This window comes from Ovis canadensis, chromosome 24 (genome assembly GCF_042477335.2).
Source record: "Ovis canadensis isolate MfBH-ARS-UI-01 breed Bighorn chromosome 24, ARS-UI_OviCan_v2, whole genome shotgun sequence".
Classification (NCBI taxonomy): domain Eukaryota; kingdom Metazoa; phylum Chordata; class Mammalia; order Artiodactyla; family Bovidae; genus Ovis; species Ovis canadensis.
In genome coordinates, this window is record NC_091268.1 from 53684580 (window position 1) to 53702995 (window position 18416).

Genomic DNA, 18416 nt, shown 5'->3' on the forward strand with positions numbered 1-18416 from the left:
CCAAATTCCCTATAATTCCCATTTTGCATTGGTTTAAATTGCCTGGAGAATTCCATGGACAGAGGATCCTAGTGGGGTCACAAAGAGTCGGACATGACTGAGTTACTAACACGCTTTCACCTTCAAATCCTTTGGAATCGCCTGAGAAATTTTCCCAGGAAAACAAGTTTGTGAGAGAGAGAGAACCAAGTAAGTAGCTTTTCTTGGCACAGAGGATATTACTGTTGAACGTTATTAATTGAGTACTTACATTTCCTTAGATAAGCTCATGTCTGAGCGATAACCCAATTCCTGCAACCCCAGAAAACATAGTACTTCCCACAAATCTTCAAGCCCCTTTCCCGTGTGGTAAAGTGTTAAGTACCCTCAGTCTTAGGTTGGTTCTCTGACTCCTCATGATCCTTTAGAATTTTTTCTTTATAGTAAAAATGTCAGAAATACACGCGCCTAATGGTTTATTGACTATGCCAAAGCCTTTGACTGTGTGGATCACAATAAATTGTGGAAAATTCTGAAAGAGATAGGAATATCAGACCACCTGACCTGCCTCTTGAGAAATCTGCATGCAGGTCAGGAAACAACAGTTAGAACTGGACATGGAACAACAGACTGATTCCAAATAGGAAAAGGAGTATGTCAAGGCTGTATATTGTCACCCTACTTATTTCACTTATATGCAGAGCACATCATGAGAAACGCTAGGCTGGATGAAGCACAAGCTGGAACCAAGATTGCCGGGAGAAATATCAGTAACCTCAGATATGCAGATGACACCACCCTTATGGCAGAAAGTAACGAAGAACTAAAGAACCTCTTGATAAAAGTGAAAGTGGAGAGTGAAAAAGTTGGCTTAAAGCTCAACATTCAGAAAACGAAGATCATGGCATCCGGTCCCATCACTTCATGGCAAACAGCAAACAGATGGGGAAACAGTGAAAACAGTGGCTGACTTTATTTTTCTGGGCTCCAAAATCACTGCAGATGGTGACTGCAGCCATGAAATGACACTACTCCTTGGAAGGAAAGTTATGACCAACCTAGACAGCATATTAAAAAGCAGAGACATTACTTTACCAAAAAAGGTCCATCTAGTCAAAGCTATGTTTTTTCCAGGAGTCATGTATGGATATGAGAGTTGGACTATAAAGAAAGCTTCAGTTCAGTTCAGTTGCTCAGTCGTGTCCAACTCTGCGACCCCATGAATTGCAGCACACTAGGCCTCCCTGTCCATCACCAGCTCCCGGAGTTCACTCAGACTCACGTCCATCAAGTCAGTGATGCCATCCAGCCATCTCATCCTCTGTCATCCCCTTCTCCTCCTGCCTTCAATCCCTCCCAGCATCAGAGTCTTTTCCAATGAGCCAACTCTTTGCATGAGGTGGTCAAAGTACTGGAGTTTCAGCTTTAGCATCATTCCCTCCAAAGAAATCCCAGGGCTGATCTCCTTCAGAATGGACTGGTTGGATCTCCTTGCAGTCCAAGGGACTCTCAAGAGTCTTCTCCAACACCACAGTTCAAAAGCATCAATTCTTCAGCGCTCAGCCTTCTTCACAGTCCAACTCTCACATCCATACATGACTACTGGAAAAATCATAGTGCAGAAGAATTGATGCTTTTGAACTGTGGTGTTGGAGACTCTTGAGCGTCCCTTGGACTGCCAGGAGATCCAACCAGTCCATCCTAAAGGAGATCAGTCCTGGGTGCTCACTGGAAGGACTGATGTTGAAGCTGAAACTCCAATACTTTGGCCACCTGATGCAAAGAGCTGACTCATTAGAAAAGACCCTGATGCTGGGAAAGATTGAGGGCAGGAGAAGGGGACGACAGAGGATGAGATGGTTGGATGGCATCACCGACAAAATGGACTTGGGTTTGGGTGGACACCGGGAGTTGGTGATGGACAGAGAGCCTGGTGTGCTGGGGTCGCAGAGTCAGACACGACTGAGGGACTGAACTGAACTGAATGGTTCAGGACAGTCATCTCTGGAAGAATGTGTGAGATACTCTTTCCCCTTCCTTCATTTGTGTGCATTTGTATTTACCTTCGATTTTCGTGTATTGCGTCTTAAAATTTGCCCCCTCCCTTCTTTTTCATTCATGTTTTTAAAAATTGCGTGGCTGGGCTAATTTAACTTTTTCATCTGTGTTGTTAAATCTCTCCCTCGCTGGCGGCTGCGAGGAGGCCCCTCACCTCCAGATGGGGCAGAAGGGTGACGCAGAAGAGTTGGGGCGGGGGCGGTTAAAGGGGGAGGGGCCGGTGAGGCGGGTGAGGAGAGGCGGGGGTGAGGCGAGGAGGGAAGGGCCACCTGCGAGTGAGGGGGATGTTGCGGGGGCGCGGGGCGGGCCGGGCCCCCACAGGCCCCGCCCACAATGGGCGGTGCCTCCCGCTCGCGGCGTCGGGCTCTGCGCGCAAGCGCGTCGGTTCGGGGCGGGGTGTAGCTGTGGCCTCCTGCCTGTCCCCGTGCGGTCGCGCGTTGAGCTCCGCTGCCTGGTGAGCGCGGGCGGCTGGAGGCCGCGAGAAGCGGCGCAGGGTGGGGGCAGAGGCACTGCCGCCTGGGATGCGCCCCTGAGTCGGGAGGCCCCCTGAGGGCCGCGTTCCGGGAAGAGGCCGCGCCGGCTGCGGCGTCTCCATCCTCCTAACCGCCGAGGCTGCCCGAGCGCGGCCCAGAGGACAGAGCGACTGACTCCCGGCCGGCCCCCGCATCCCGGAGGTGAGACGAGCCCCGACGCGGCCCGGCGTGGCCCCTTAGCGGCGCGCGTCCTTCAGGCCCAAATACGGATCCGTGTGCCCTAGACTGGAGGCGGCGGTGGTTTGAATCCTGGGTTTCCCTTGTTCAGTGGCTAAGTCGACTCTTTAGGACCCCACGAACTGCAGCACGCCGCGGTTTCCCTCGTTTTCTAAGATTTGTGGCCTGCTGCCTCTCGCTGCGCTGGCCGGCGCAGCTGGCCGGGCCGGGGGCACTCCAACCGCTGGTGGCCCGCCGTTGTAGAGGCGCGGCCGGAGTCTCCGGTAGCTGCGTGTTCTCAGAGAGGCAGGCCCCGAGATAGCTTCCCGCTGAAGTGAATCAGTTTCCTAGGCTCTGCTAGAATAAGGCATCTCTACCGAGGTCAGAAGGAGGGGGCTCTGGGAACCTCACCGGGGAAACCCCCCTGCCTTCCACCCTCGGACCCGAACCCTATCCGAGCTCCAGAAAAGCAGCGGCAGAAACCCAGAAAAGGAGTGTGTCGCTCAGGGAAAGAGAGAAGGAAGCTGGGGACAGGGACGGAAGGCATGAGAAATGTGGCTGGTGTGGTGGGGTGCTTTGTAACCATGTCCGGCATCTGGAGTTGTTTTTGTTGTTCCTGTTCTTAGAAAAGTTGTTGCTTTTCTGTTGTTACTACTCTCAGTCAAGAGTAGCAGGAGTTCCTGGAGGGTTTGCCAGGATTGTGTATTTTTGTGTCATTTGACAGAAGGGAAAAAAACTTGAAGGGGGAATTGACCGGTGAAGAATCAGTAAGAGGCACGTGGAAGTCCTGGCTTGTGCTTTCCACGCGATCACACAGAAACATGTTTCCTTAAAAAAAGAAAAAAATCCTTTTGAGTAAGAGCAAGTTAGAAGAAAGTTTTTTGTTTTTTAAACCAAACAAAACACCCAAGTTTAAGGGCCCTATCCCTTTTTTCAAAACTATGAGGATTCTCAGACTCAAGGGGTTAATATCTTGGTAGTAAAACAGTTACACAAAATAGCCTTTAGGTTTTCTACCCTGCAATATCAGCTTTAACGAAGGCATCATATTTTGAGACACTATCATTTGCTTAATGATTCTGCTTTAGATGTTTCTCTGTTAGTGGGCAGGGTTGTAAGCAGTTAAAACAGTAAGGGAACGTTGCAGATTTAAGAAATCACCCAGGGGCAGCTGTTAGCCTTCCTCTCCTCCAGGATCACAGTTACCCAGCTGGTGTGTGGAGCATTGAGGAGCTCTCATCATCCTGTTGCCTCTTCTTCCTCTTCCAGGAATGCCTTCCCAGGTTTGGACAGTCTTCCAAGAACAACAGAAAATGAGCAAATGCCAGGTGAAGTGTTTCTCTTCTCTGTTCCCTATTTTGTTTTCCAGTGGATTTCCTGGCGTTTTGTTAGTATGTTCATATAAAAAGCTACCAGAATGGGGTTCATCCTGTCCTTCCTGCCCCTAACTTCATCCTGGGTGGCATCTAGACTCTACTACCTTTAAGATGTCATCATTTCTTTTTTTTAAATTTTATTTTAAAATATTTTATTCATGCATTTATTTTTGGCTGTGCTGGGTCTTCGTTACTGCACAGGCTTTTTCTGCGGCAAGTGGGAGCTACTCTAGTCGAGGCATGCATTGCGGTGGCTTCTCTTGTTTCAGAGCATGGGCTCTGGGGCGCATGGGCTCAATAGCTGCAGCTTCTGGGCTCTAGACCATAGACTCAATAGTTGTGGTGCATGGGCTCAGCTGCTTCATGGTATGTGGGATCCTCCCAGATCAGGGATCAAACCCGTATCCTCTGCATTGGCAGGTGGACTCTCCACCTGTGAGCACCAGGGAAGCTCCCTGTTGCTGTTTAATGTAAATATTACGGCTGCGACAGAGATTGCATGTCTGTCTTCACTGGTTCCTCCTTGTCTTCAGTGGCCACACCTCCCACCTGTGGAGGCACAAGATGCCCCAGTGCTTTCTTCTCTGCTGGGAAGAAGACAGTAGACTGGTTACATTTAAACATTAATGAAAGAAAGATAAGTTAAGCTTATCATTATTGTGTGGATTAAGAGAATGTATATATTACTTCAGTGCTAGAAAAGAAGGCAAAAGGAGTAGGGGGCGGCAGAGGATGAGATGGTTAGATAGCATCACCAATTCAGTGGACATGCATTTGAGCAAATTCAGGGAGATAGTGGAGGACAGAGGAGCCTGGTGGGCTACAGACCATGGGGTGACAGAGTCGGACATGACTTAGTGACTGAACAACAGAATTACTTATTAAAAATAAATTGGGGGTGCTCAAAACCTGACACTCAGGGTGGTGATGAAGCATTCTGGAGAACTCTCAATTCCAGGGATGAGTCCAGAATTATTGCACAGTGTGTTCCCGAACACCTTTGCAGCTTTTCATCTTCTCATGGTCCTGCCCTGCTCCTGTTTCTGTCATACTGCTGTGCGTTTTTCATGTCTCTTTGACTCTGCATATGCAGTGGTACTACATTAATAAAGGTCTGCTATTCAGTGAAGCCTGGCCAGACAACACAAAACACTGATTTTTAGCATAGCTCTGACTGGAATGCAAGAGTAGGAAGTCAGGAAACACCTGGGGTAACAGGCAAATTTGGCCTTGGAATATGGAATGAAGCAGGGCAAAGGCTAGTAGAGTTTTGCCAAGAGAACCCACTGGGCATAGCAAACACCCTCTTCCAACAACACAAGAGAAGACTCTATACATGGACATCACTGGATGGTCAACATCAGATTGATTATATTCTATGCAGCCAAAGATGGAGAAGCTCTATACATTCAGCAAAAACAAGATTGGGAGCTGACTGTGGCTCAGATCATGAACTCCTTATTTCCAAATTCAGACTGAAATTGAAGAAAGTAGGGAAAACCACCAGATCATTCAGGTATGACCTGAATCAAATTCCTTATGATTATACAGTGGAAGTGAGAAATAGATTTAGGGGACTAGATCTCATAGATAGAGTGCCTGAAGAACTATGGAATGAGGTTCGTGACATTGTACAGGAGTCAGGGATCAAGACCACCCCATAGAAAAGAAATGCAAAAAAGCAAAATGGCTGTCTGGGGAGACCACACAAATAGCTGTCAAAAGAAGAGAAGCAAAAAGCAAAAGAGAAAAGGAAAGATATAAGCATCTGAATGCAGAGTTCCAAAGAATAGCAAGGAGAAATAAGAAAGCCTTCCTCAGTGATCAATGCAAAGAAATAGAGGCAAACAACAGAATGGGAAAGACTAGAGATCTCTTCAAGAAAATTAGAGATACCAAAGGAACATTTCATGCAAACATGGGCTCGATAAAGGACAGAAATGGTATGGACCTAACAGAAGCAGAAGATATTAAGAAGAGGTGGCAGGAATACACAGAACTGTACAAAAAAGATCTTCACGACCAAGATCATCACGATGGTGTGATCACTCATCTAGAGCCAGACATCCTGGAATGTGAAGTCAAGTGGGCCTTAGAAAGCATCACTACAAACAAAGCTAGTGGAGGTGATAGAATTCCAGTGGAGCTATTTCAAATCCTGGAAGATGATGCTGTGAAAGTGCTGCACTCAATATGCCAGCACATTTGGAAAACTCAGCAGTGGCCACAGGACTGGCAAAGGTCAGTTTTCATTCCAATCCCAAAGAAAGGCAATGCCAAAGAATGCTCAAACTACCACACAATTGCACTCATCTCACATGCTAGTAAAGTAATGCTCAAAATTCTCCAAGACAGGCTTCAGCAATACGTGAACCGTGAACTTCCAGATGTTCAAGCTGCTTTTAGAAAAGGCAGAGGAAGCAGAGATCAAATTGCCAACATCCGATGGATCATGGAAAAAGCAAGAGAGTTCCAGAAAAACATCTATTTCTGCTTTATTGACTATGCCAAAGCCTTTGACTATGTGGCTCACAATAAACTGTGGAGAATTCTGAAAGAGATGGGAATACCAGTCCACCTGATCTGCCTCTTGAGAAACCTATATGCAGGTCAGGAAGCAACAGAACTGGACATGGAACAACAGACTGGTTCCAAATAGGAAAAGGAGTATGTCAAGGCTGTCTATTGTCACCCTGCTTATTTCACTTATATGCAGAGTACATCATGAGAAATGCTTGGCTGGAAGAAGCACAGGCTGGAATCAAGATTGCCAGGAGAAATATCAATAACCTCAGATATGCAGATGCTGCTGCTGCTTCAGTCGTGTCCAACTCTGTGTGACCCCATAGACGGCAGCCCACCAGGCTCCGCCTTCCCTGGGATTCTCCAGGCAAGAACACTGGAGTGGGTTGCCATTTCCTTCTCCAGTGCATGAAAGTGAAACTTTAAAGTGAAGTCACTGAGTCGTGTCCGACTCGTAGCAGATGGCACCGCCCTTATGGCAGAAAGTGAAGAGGAACTCAAAAGCCTCTTGATGAAAGTGAAAGAGGAGAGTGAAAAAGTTGGCTTAAAGCTGAACATTCAGAAAATGAAGATCATGGCTGGCATCTGGTCCCATCACTTGATGGCAAATAGATGGGGAAACAGTGGAAACAGTGTCAGACTTTATTTTTGGGGGCTCCAAAATCACTGCAGATGGTGATTGCAGCCATGAAATTAAAAGACGCTTACTCCTTGGGAGAAAAGTTACCACCAACCTGGATAGCATATTGAAAAGCAGAGACATTACTTTGCCAACAAAGGTCCATCTAGTCAAGGCTATGGTTTTTCCTGTGGTCATGTATGGATGTGAGAATTGGACTGTGAAGAAGGCAGAGCGCCGAAGAACTGATGCTTTTGAACTGTGGTGTTGGAGAAGACTCTTGAGAGTTCCTTGGACTGCAAGGAGATCCAGCCAGTCCATTCTAAAGATCAGTCCTGGATGTTCTTTGGAAGGACTGATGCTAAAGCTGAAACTCCAATACTTTGGCCACCTGATGTGAAGAGTTGACTCATTGGAAAAGACTCTGATGCTGGGAGGGATTGGGGGCAGGAGGAGAAGGGGACGACAGAGGATGAGATGGCTGGATGGCATCACTGACTCGATGGACATGAGTCTGAGTGAACTCCAGGAGTTGGTGATGGACAGGGAGGCCTGGTGTGCTGCAATTCATGGGGTCGCAAAGAGTTGGATACGACTGAGCGACTGAACTGAACTGAATAATACCTTACTACAGGAGGAGTATTCGTAGATCTAATTTGTCTCCTTTAAGCTCCTTGAAGCCCAAACAAAAAGGACTGATTTAACTCAGCAGTCTTGGCAAGCTGGGACAATTTCAGATGTATGGTAGGAACTTCAGAGTTTTTGTTGGAATTAATAAGTTAATACACCATCTGGATTTTCCTATCACAATACCACTTCTATCTATAAAATAAAACAATGTGTAGATTGGTAGCCTTATAGTATTTATGGTAAACATATTAAGAATTATTTTGCATATCTTTCATGTCACTCAGTACTGATCTCTTTGGTTTGAATAGAAGTGTGCTGGCCAAGGACCCATGTCGTTCAAGGACATGACTGTGGACTTCACCCGGGATGAGTGGTGACAACTGACAGGTATCAGAGGACCCTATACTGGGATGTGATGCTGGAAAGCTATAGCCACCTGGTCTCTGTGGGTGAGATGTCTTCTCTGTGTAATGCCTCACTGTTTTTCTTTCATTAGCTGCCAAAACTTATAAGCCCTTGGTGAAACTTTATGATGTGTGTTCATCTTATGGGTCAGACGTGTTTGCTTGGGCACAGAAAGCTTGCTGTTCTCACCTTCCAAAAGAAAGGTTCAAATGGGCACCTTTATCACGTGACTCCTGAACCTGCACCTTCCTCATCCTTCAGGGGCTCTGATGTCCAAGAGGCTTGTCAGAAGTCTTACCCCATGTCTCACTCACAGGGTACTGCATTGCCAGACCAGAGGTGATCATCAAGCTGGAGCAAGGAGAAGAGCTGTGGCCATTAAAATTCCCAGGCTGGAGTGGTTCCGGTGAGTTAACCATTATCAGGTGGAAAAAAAGAAGCCAGTGGAAATGTGGACCAGGTAGCTTGATTTAGAAACTGGGACCTTTGGGCTCTGTGTCAGTAATACTCTTCAGGGGCCTCAGACCTTTGAAAGTAACTGAATGGCAAGCCAGCCTGCCTCAGATAACCCAAACTGTACTTCCGTCCACCACTCTTTTAAAACACCAGTGCTTTCCTTTCCTGCCTGACTTTTAAGGAAGATGACCATTCTTGTTCCCAGCATTGATTGGCTGCCTGCCTCTTCTTAGACCTTTGTTCTTGGTTTCTCCTTCTCTAGTATTCATTTCCCTCCAATTTTATGGACTATTTTCTTTTCAGTTCCTGCCCCTGCCCAGGCATTTGTTTATTCATTCTGCAAATATTCTTGTCCTGTGCCACCCGTGCTCTTGGAGTTGAAGATACACTGATAAACCAACACTTTCCCTGAGCTCCTGGAGCTTACACACTTTTCTCAAATAGAAATTTAAACAAGGCATTTTATCTTATTCTACTTAATTTCTATTTACTTCCACTAGGATGTAAACTTCATGGGAACAGGGTCTTTTTTCTTTCATGTCTGTTTCCACTGTCTCATATAGTGCATTTAGCATTTAATAAAAGTTTGTCAAATAATAAATTCCTACCATTCATAAGAAAAACTCCCAACAGCCCAAGAGAGAAGTGAATAAGATACGAGAAACGGAGACACAAATGGGAAACAAAAACACAAATGATAGATAAGAATATCTACAATTTCTTTGGTAATCAGAGAGAGAAAAAGTATCACAGTGAAATAGCATTTTCTATCCTCAAATTTGCCAAAAATTATGATGTCGTACTTAAGACGTTTTAGAAACAGTTCTGATCATTCGATCACTCTGTCTCCTGGGAAGTTTGTTAAGAACTAGGCTTCCAATGTCCCTTCCCTTTAACGCTTCTTCAGTACTCATCTGTTACTCAAGAGTTAAGCTTTTTGCTTTGCTCAGTGGCTGAAAAATTCCACCTCCTCCATCTCCAGCCTTATCCGCCCTCTATGCTGCATTTTACCTGAGGTGTTACAGTTCTTTCATTGTCAGTATGGCAGAGACTAACCTTGAAATCTTTTCTTCCAAAATGTAAATCTCACATTTCTTGTTTCCACTTACTTAGGCTCTAACACTTTTCTTCTCCTGTATCTGACAACCACAAAAAGCACATGTAGTACTGATCTCTCCCTAGTTTCTCTTTTTAATTTCTTTTGAAAACCGTCTTCTATACCTTTTATTCTTACCTTCCAGTGACCTCACTCAAAACCAGAACCTTATTCTCTGAGGCCTTATTTCATTCCTAATTCTAAGTATATATTTTAAAATCTAAAGCATCTGTTTTATCTTGTTGGTGGCCTTATATAAACCTAGGGCTGCTCTCTATTACTTAAGACTCCTCTTCTTAAACACATCAAGGCATATTCATCCTTTTTTGTTGATGTTGCCCAAACACTTACGGTTAAGTTCCAAACGGCTCATACATATGTCTTACCACACCTGCACCTGTTTTTGAGGTTTGCCTTTCCAGACCCTGAAGAAAGGATTTAGGACTGTGCGTGCTGTGTAGTTAACGCTTGTGTGTTTTACACTATTTGATGTTTGAGCTCAAGTTCACACCTGTTTTGAAGTGCTTTGTACTCTCTCCCCTCTTAGAATTCACATTTCAGTTAGTGGCTGAGCCACAAGGACTCAGACCTCACCATGCACTGTGACACCGGAGAGCATGTGGGGCCTCTTTTTTTTTTTTTTTTTAAACTTTTCCTTCATTTGATGGGTAATATATAAGAGATATGCTCACCTATTAATATTCATAGGTTTGACTATCTATTCAGAAAGCATTTCCCAAGTATACAGGCCTATATCACTTACTTTCAGATTCTGATTCATAAGGCATATAGATTGACACCAGGCTATGACAGTTTATCCTCCATGTTTTGAAAAAAAATTTCCAGGTAAATCTGGGATGGGGGAGGGATAATTTAGGAGGTTGGGATTAATATACACACAGTACTGTATGTAAATTAGATAACCAACAAGGACCTACTATATAGTACAGGGAACTCTGCTCAATACTCTGTAACAGCCTATATGGAGAAAGACTTTGAAAAAGAACAGATATTTGTTTATGTATAGCTGAATCACTTTGTTATCTGCCTGAAACTGATGCCACATTGTAAGTCAACTATACTGCAGTATGAAATAGGTAATTCTGATACTATTTGAGAGCTGCCAACTATACATCTACTCAGAGGGACTCAAAGGCAAGTAGAGATACAATAAAACCTGCTAGGAGCATAGGATGTAATTGGGAGAGAAGAACAAAATCATGTGATACATGATTGAAATTCAGTGTTATCAAGTACTATTGGATAAAGTTAGTCCTTTCCATAGTGTGTTAATAAAAAAATATAGGCAGTAACTACTTCAGTGTTGGAGAAAATGGAGTTTAAGAGGCATCATTTTTTCAAAGTATATGAGGAAAGGAGTTGGGAGAGAGAGAAGCAGAGTGGGAGGGAAAGGGAGATACATTTCCTGGAGGACTTCTAAATTTTTGTGGAAGCAAAGCTGAAAAGCAGACTACTGAGTGTAAAAACCTGTCAGACTGTGACTTGTGATTGGGGTGAATATTTAAAAAAATATTTTATCATGTATTTTTGTAAGGATATCTTGAACAAGTACTATGCCTTATTTTCCCACTGGCGTATAGGTAGTGGGCTGTATCTGAATACATACAATGTTTTATCCCATACCTAAGAGTTCCTCTGCTATGTCGTCTGACATCCATGTACACTCATATTCCTTGTTCTACTTCCTATTCATGGTTTTTGTTGGGGTAATCACCCAGTTATCTGTGTGTTTCCCTCAGCTTTAGTTTCTTCTTTTAAGTTCTGATGGTCTTTGCAAAACAGCAAATCTATGTGTGTTCATTATAGTTTTACGCTCCCTTTTCCAATGTAGCAAATGTTTTCTATTTTTCCTTTTTCTGATCAAAAGAGAAAATATATGCTCAGGATTTCATCACAGGCGCTTGGGACTATAAAGTGAGAATCACTGATGTAATAAATTATATGTACATAAGAAATATGTTAGCTTTTCTCAAGTACACCTAACTTTTCTTATTTATGACCTTATAGACAAAGGCCGCTCAGTCGTGTCCAGCTGTTTGCAACCCCACTGAGATAGCCTGCCAGACTCCTCTATCCATGAGATTCTCCAGGCAAGAATTCTGGAGTGGATTGCTATAACCTTCTCCAGAGGATCTTCCCAACCGAGGGATTGAACCCTGATCTCCTGCATTGCAGACAGATTCTTTACCATTTGAGCTACAGGAAAGTGCTAAATCTCATCCCATCATCCCGGGTGGACAGAATGATCTCTGTTTGCTTCCAAGGCAAACCATTCAATATCACATGAATCCAAGTCTATGCCCCAACCAATAATGCTGAAGAAGCTGAATTTGAACAGTTCTATGAAGACCTACAAGACCTTTTAGAACTAACACCCAAAAAAGATGTCCTTTTCATAATAGGGGACTGGAATGCAAAAGTAGGAAATCAAGAGATACCTGGAATAACAGTCAAATTTGCCTTTGGAATACAGAATGAAGCAGGGCAAAGGCTAACTGAGTTTTGTGAAGAGAACTCACTGGTCATAGCAAACACCCTCTTCCAAAAACACAAGAGAAGATTACACATCACCAGATGGTGAATACCAAAATGAGACTGATTATATTCTTTGCAGCGAAAGATAAAGATCTATACAGTCAGCAAAAACAAGACTGGGAGCTGACTGTGGCTCAGATCATGAACTCCTTATTGCCAAATTCAGACTTAAATTGAAGAAAGTAGGGAAAATCACTAGACCATTCAGGTATGACCTAAATCAAATCCCTTATGATTATACAGTGGAAGTGACAAATAGATTCAAGGGATTAGATCTGATAAACAGAGTGCCTGATGAACTATGGACAGAGGTTCGTGACATTGTACAGGAGGCAGGGATCAAGACCATCCCCAAGAAAAAGAAATGCAAAAGGCAAAATGGCTGTCTGAGGAGGACTTACAAATAGCTGAGAAAAGAAGAGAAGCAAAGGCAAAGGAGAAAAGGAAAGATACCCGTTTGAATGCAGAGCTCCAAAGAATAGCAAGGAGAGATAAGAAAGCCTTCCTCAGTGATCAATGCAAAGAAATAAGAGGAAAAAATAGAACAGAAAAGGCTAGGAGTCTCTTCAAGAAAATTGGAGGTATCAAGGGAACATTTCATGCAAAGATGGGCAAAATAAAAGACAGAAATGGTATGGACCTAAAAGAAACAGAAGATGTTAAGAGGTGGCAAGAACACACATAAGAACTATACAAAAAAGATCTTCATGACCCAGATAACCACAGTGGTGTGATCATTCACCTAGAGTCAGACATCCTGGAATGCGCAATGGGCCTTAGGAAGCATCACTACGAAAAAGCTAGTGGAGGGGATGGAATTCCAGTTGGGCTATTTCAAATCCTAAAAGATGATGCTGTGAAAGTGCTGCACTCAATATGCCAGCAAATTTGGAAAACTCAGCAGTGGTCACAGGACTGGAAAAGGTCAGTTTTCATTCCAATCCCAAAGAAAGGCAGTGCCAAAGAATGTTCAAATGATCGCACAACTGCACTCATCTCACACACTAGCAAGGTAATGCTCAAAATGCTCCAAGCCAGGCGTCAACAATATGTGAACTGTGAACTTCCAGATGTTCAAGCTGGATTTAGAAAAGGCAGAGGAACCAGAGATCAAATTGCCAGCATCTGTTGGATTATCGAAAAAACAAGAGAGTTCCAGAAAAACATCTGCTTTATTGACTACACCAAAGCCTTTGACTGTGTGGATCACAACAAACTGTGGAAAATTCTTAAAGAGATGGGAACATTAGAGCTCCTGACCTGCCTCCTGACAAATCTGTGTGCAGGTCAAGAAGCAACAGTTAGAATTGGACATGGAACAACAGACTGATTCGAAATCGGGAAAGGAGTACATCAAGGCTGTATATTGTCACCCTGCTTATTTAACTTATATGCAGGGTACATCGTGCAAAATGCTGGGCTGGATGAAGCACAAGCTGGAATCAAGATTGCTGGGAGAAATATCAATAACCTCAAATATGCAGATGACACCACCCTTATGGCAGAAAGCAAAGAAGAACTAAAGAGCCTCTTGATGAAAGTGAAAGAGGAGAGTGAAAAAGTTGGCTTAAAACTCAACATTCGGAAAACGAAGATCATGGCATCCGGTCCCATCACTTCACGGCAAATAGATGGGGAAACAATGGAAACAGTGTGAGACTTTAATTTTGGGGGCTCGATAATCACTGCAGATGGTGACTGCAGCCATGAAATTAAAAGACACTTGCTCCTTGGAAGAAAAGCTATGACCAACCTAGAGAGCATATTAAATTAAAGCAGAGATATTTCTTTGCTGACAAAGGTCCATCTACTCAAAGCTATGGTTTTTTCAGTAGTCATGTATAGATAGGAGAGTTGGATTATAAAAAAAGCTGAATGCCAAAGAGTTGATGCTTTTGAACTGTGGTGTTGGAGAAGACTCTTCAAAGCCCCTTGGACTGCAAGGGGATCCAACCAGTCACTCCTAAAGATCAGTCCTGAATATTCTTTGGAAGGACTGATGCTGAGACTGAAGCTCCAATACTTTGGCCACCTGATGCAAAGAGCTGACTCACTGGAAAAGAGCCTGATGCTGGGAAAGATTGAGGCCAGGAGGACAAGGGAACGAAGAGCATGAGATGGTTGGATGGCATCACTGACTCTATGGACATGAGTTTGAGTAAGCTCCAGGAGTTGGTGAATGACAGGGAAGTGTGGCATGATAAAAATGTTTCAGATAAGGACTCTGATGAAATTAATACATGTGGGAAGTTGCTTCTTGGTAATAATCAAGAGGATACTCATCCTGGGAAGCATCCAACAACCATAACCAAGATGGGAGACCCCTGAGTCATAATGAGGACCCTTGTGGGCAACAGAAGATTTGGCCTTCAGGACCACCTGTTGAAGGTCATGAGTGCAGAGCAGCCACCTCCAGTGAGGCAGCCACCATCCCACAACAGAAGACTCAAACAGAATAGAGTACCCAGGATTATGAGGAACAGGGAGGGGCAAGATACCAGTGATAAGTTAGCGCTCCAAATCCAGCAGGAAATGCACAAGGGAGAATCACCCTGAAGTTAATGAGCATGAGACATCAACCCTCTTTCAACATCAGGAAACTAATGTAGAGAAAACCCACAAATCTCATGGAAATGAGAATTTCAGCAAGAAATCTCATCTTACTTTAACCTCATAAAACTCACGAGAGAAAATATCTGAATGTAGTCACTGCAAGAAATCTTTTTACCAGGAGTCCCCACCTCACTGAACATCAGAAAACACACAAGAAGAGGAGCCATGTGACAATAATAAATGTGGGAAAACCTTCCAAACAGCACAAGACACCATCCAGCAAAGAACTGATGCAGGAAAGAAAACCTGTGAATGTGACAAAACCCCCTGGGAAGTCAGCCATTACCAACCAGCAAAAGAAGCTTCATGTGTGTGATGAGTATAAGAAATCTTTCCATGAGATCTCAGCCCTAAAGCTGAGCCAGAGTACTCACACATGAGAGAAGCCCTACCAGTGTAAAGATTGTGGGAAATCCTACACAAAATCAAAATTCAACCATCACCAGAAAATTTCCACAGGGGAGAAAACATAGGAGTGTAAGGACTGTGGGAAATTTTTCTGTGTGAAATCAAATCTAACTAAACACCAGAAGATGCATACAGGGGAGAAAGCTTTCAAATGCAATGACATGGGAAAACTTAATCACAGAGGTCACAATTTGCTGATCACCGGAGCACACACACAGGGGAGAAGCCCTGCAAATGTGATGAATGTGGAAAATCCTTCTATTCTGTGTACATCAGCATTGCACCTTCACCAGGGGAAACATACAGAGAAGAAACCCTATGAAAGTACTGAGTGTGGGACATCCTTCTACTCTAAGTCAGGCCTAATTATTCATCAAGTCTCTCATAGAGCAAAGTACCCTTATGACTAATGAATGTGGAAAAACCTTCTGTGTGAAGTCTGATCTCACTAAACATCATAAAATTCACTCAGGCTTGAAACCATATGAATGTAGTGAGTGTGGCAAATCCTTTATGAATTTGACCCTCACTGTCCATCAAAGAACTCATACCAGGGAGAGACCCCATGGGTGCAGTGAATGTGAGAACTCCTTCTACAAAAAGTCAGACCTCACAAAACATCAGAAAACACACAGGGGAGAAACCACACAAATATAGTGAATGTGGGAAAGCCTTCTGTATGAACTCAACCCTCATACACCAGAGGACTCACACTGGGGCGAAATCCTTTAAATGCAGTGAATGCGAGAAGTCATTCTATGTGAAGTTGCTTAATAGTCATCAGAGAAATCACACAGGAAAGAAATCCCATGTGTGTAAAGTATGTGGGAAAGCCTTCTCTGAAGTCAAGCCTAACTGGTTTATCAGATGACACACTCAGAAGAGAAATACTTTGAATGTAATGAATGTGAGAAGTCAACCCTCAGCACCAGAGAATACACATGGGAGAAACCTTAAAAATGTAAAGAATGTAGTAAAACTTTCTTTCAGAAGTCACACCACACTTAACATCAGTGAACACACACAGGGAGAAACCTTATCAATGTGAAGAATGTGGGAAAAATTTCCTCCAGAAATCACATCTCATTGAACATCAGAGAACACACACTGGAGAGAAACCCCATGGGTGTAGTAAATGTGTTAAATGTTTCTGTTTTAAGTCAGCCCTAACCATGCATCAGAGGACTCACACAGAAGAGAAGGCTTATAAATGTAGTGAATGTGAGAAACCTTTCTGAAATCATACCTCACTGTGCATCAGAGAACTCACACAGGGAAGAACCCCTTCAAATGTAATGAATGTGGAAAAAGGTTTTATGTGAAGTCAAACCTCATTAATCATCAGAGAATCCACACAGGGGAGAAGCCCTACGAATGTAAGAGATGCGGGAAGTCCTTTCTGTATGAAGTCAACCCTCACAGTACACCAGCAAACACCATAGGGGAGAAGCCTTATGAATATAACAAATATGGGAAATCCTTCTACAAGAAGTCAACTCTAAATATGAAGTGATTCACACACAAGAGAGAACCTGAATGGCAGCAGGTGTGGAAAATATTCCTGTGTAGAGTCATATGTGTCATACCTTTGAGAATTCATGGGAGAAAACTTGAGCTCATGTACATCAAAGAGCTCATTAGGAGAGAGGGTCTCTGAGAATGTTATTTGTAGAGAGGGGGTGGAAGCAAGGTTTCTTTGATTTTTCCTTTTTATGAATTTTTAAACTTTGAACAAATGAGTGATTTACATATTGAAAAGTAAAAAGATTCTGAAATTGAAATCAACTTAATGCCAAATTGGCAACTTGACCACACAAAAGAAGTAATTCTTTGAAGAAATATTGCACTCTGTTATGACTATACATCCTTAAATGAAAGTGTTTAAGGACAAAAATGCCAGCCAAAAATTATAAAATCACTTATCAGTTTTCTTCCTGATAATATTGCTGTTTATTTGAATCTATTTTGTGTACACTGTAGGAGAAAGCTAAAAGAAATTATAAAAGTTACTAGGAATCAAAACGTCCAGTTTAAGAGATAAGACAACCATAGAAATCAAAGAATTCATGTGACCTCCCTATGATGATAAATATGAATCAAAAAATATTATTCATTTTTAAAATTACATATTTCATAGCTCTGTCCACTGAGTAACACCCCCCAGAGTGGTGAGCAAAGTCAGTTCCCAACATTGGCCCCTACAAGGAACTCCTTGGAGAAAGAGCTCAGTCTAGGTCACACCCAGGGTGTGCAAGGTGAGCCTGGGCCTCCTTGGTCAAAAACGAAGGAAGCACTAATCAATGGGAATGTGTCAGAGGTCAAATGTGAGTCAAACATGAGGCAATGTGAAGGCACTCCCCTAGTTTTGCAGGCTGGTTGTGTTGGGTACACCTCTAGTGCTTGACCAGGCTGGTTCCACTCTGCCTTAGTCTTCACTTCCAGCTTACAGAGTTGCTAGGTGAGTGCATAGGGACTTTCCACATCTTTTCTGAGTCATGTCCCACCCTGCACAAATACAGTGTGCACATGGAAGCTTTTAAAAGCTCTTATCCCCACACACAGTTTTCCAGCCTCTTCCTTCCCCGGCTTCTCAGTATGTCTGCTGCTCACCTTGACTATTATCCTGCCCCAGGTTGATGCCCCCAGTACTTGTGCCTTTAAATGCCTTTGGCACCAGCCATCTGGGAAGACTGCTCTAAGCCCAGGAGACAACAAAGGGAAGTCCTGCTCCCTTCTTACAGACAGTGGCCAACAGGTGAGATATACAGCCCAGTTCCATGGGAATAAAGTCTGATTCTTGCCTGCCTCAGGAGCCTGTACCTGGAGCACCAGTTGTCACCCATTGGCTGCTGACCTGAGGTGTGGGGGGATGTTGGCTGGGCAGCTCTGCCAGAAAAGGCACAGGTATCATTTAGGCAACTGAGCCATAAAATTCTGGTTAAAACTGAACAGAATAAAACATTATTGAGGATTGTAAGTGCGGGTCTTTAATTTTCCTGTGTGTATGT

The 18416-nt window shown here is 43.6% G+C and overlaps 1 long non-coding RNA gene across 1 annotated transcript; it reads left to right on the forward strand.

The window, feature by feature from the left end:
- Window positions 1-2386: 2386 nt before the first annotated feature.
- On the forward strand, window positions 2387-18385 carry LOC138429583 (uncharacterized). The gene is made up of 5 exons (XR_011252849.1): window positions 2387-2711; window positions 3996-4054; window positions 8183-8261; window positions 8596-8685; window positions 11860-18385. It is a non-coding gene; the product is annotated as an uncharacterized lncRNA (long non-coding RNA).
- Window positions 18386-18416: the final 31 nt, after the last annotated feature.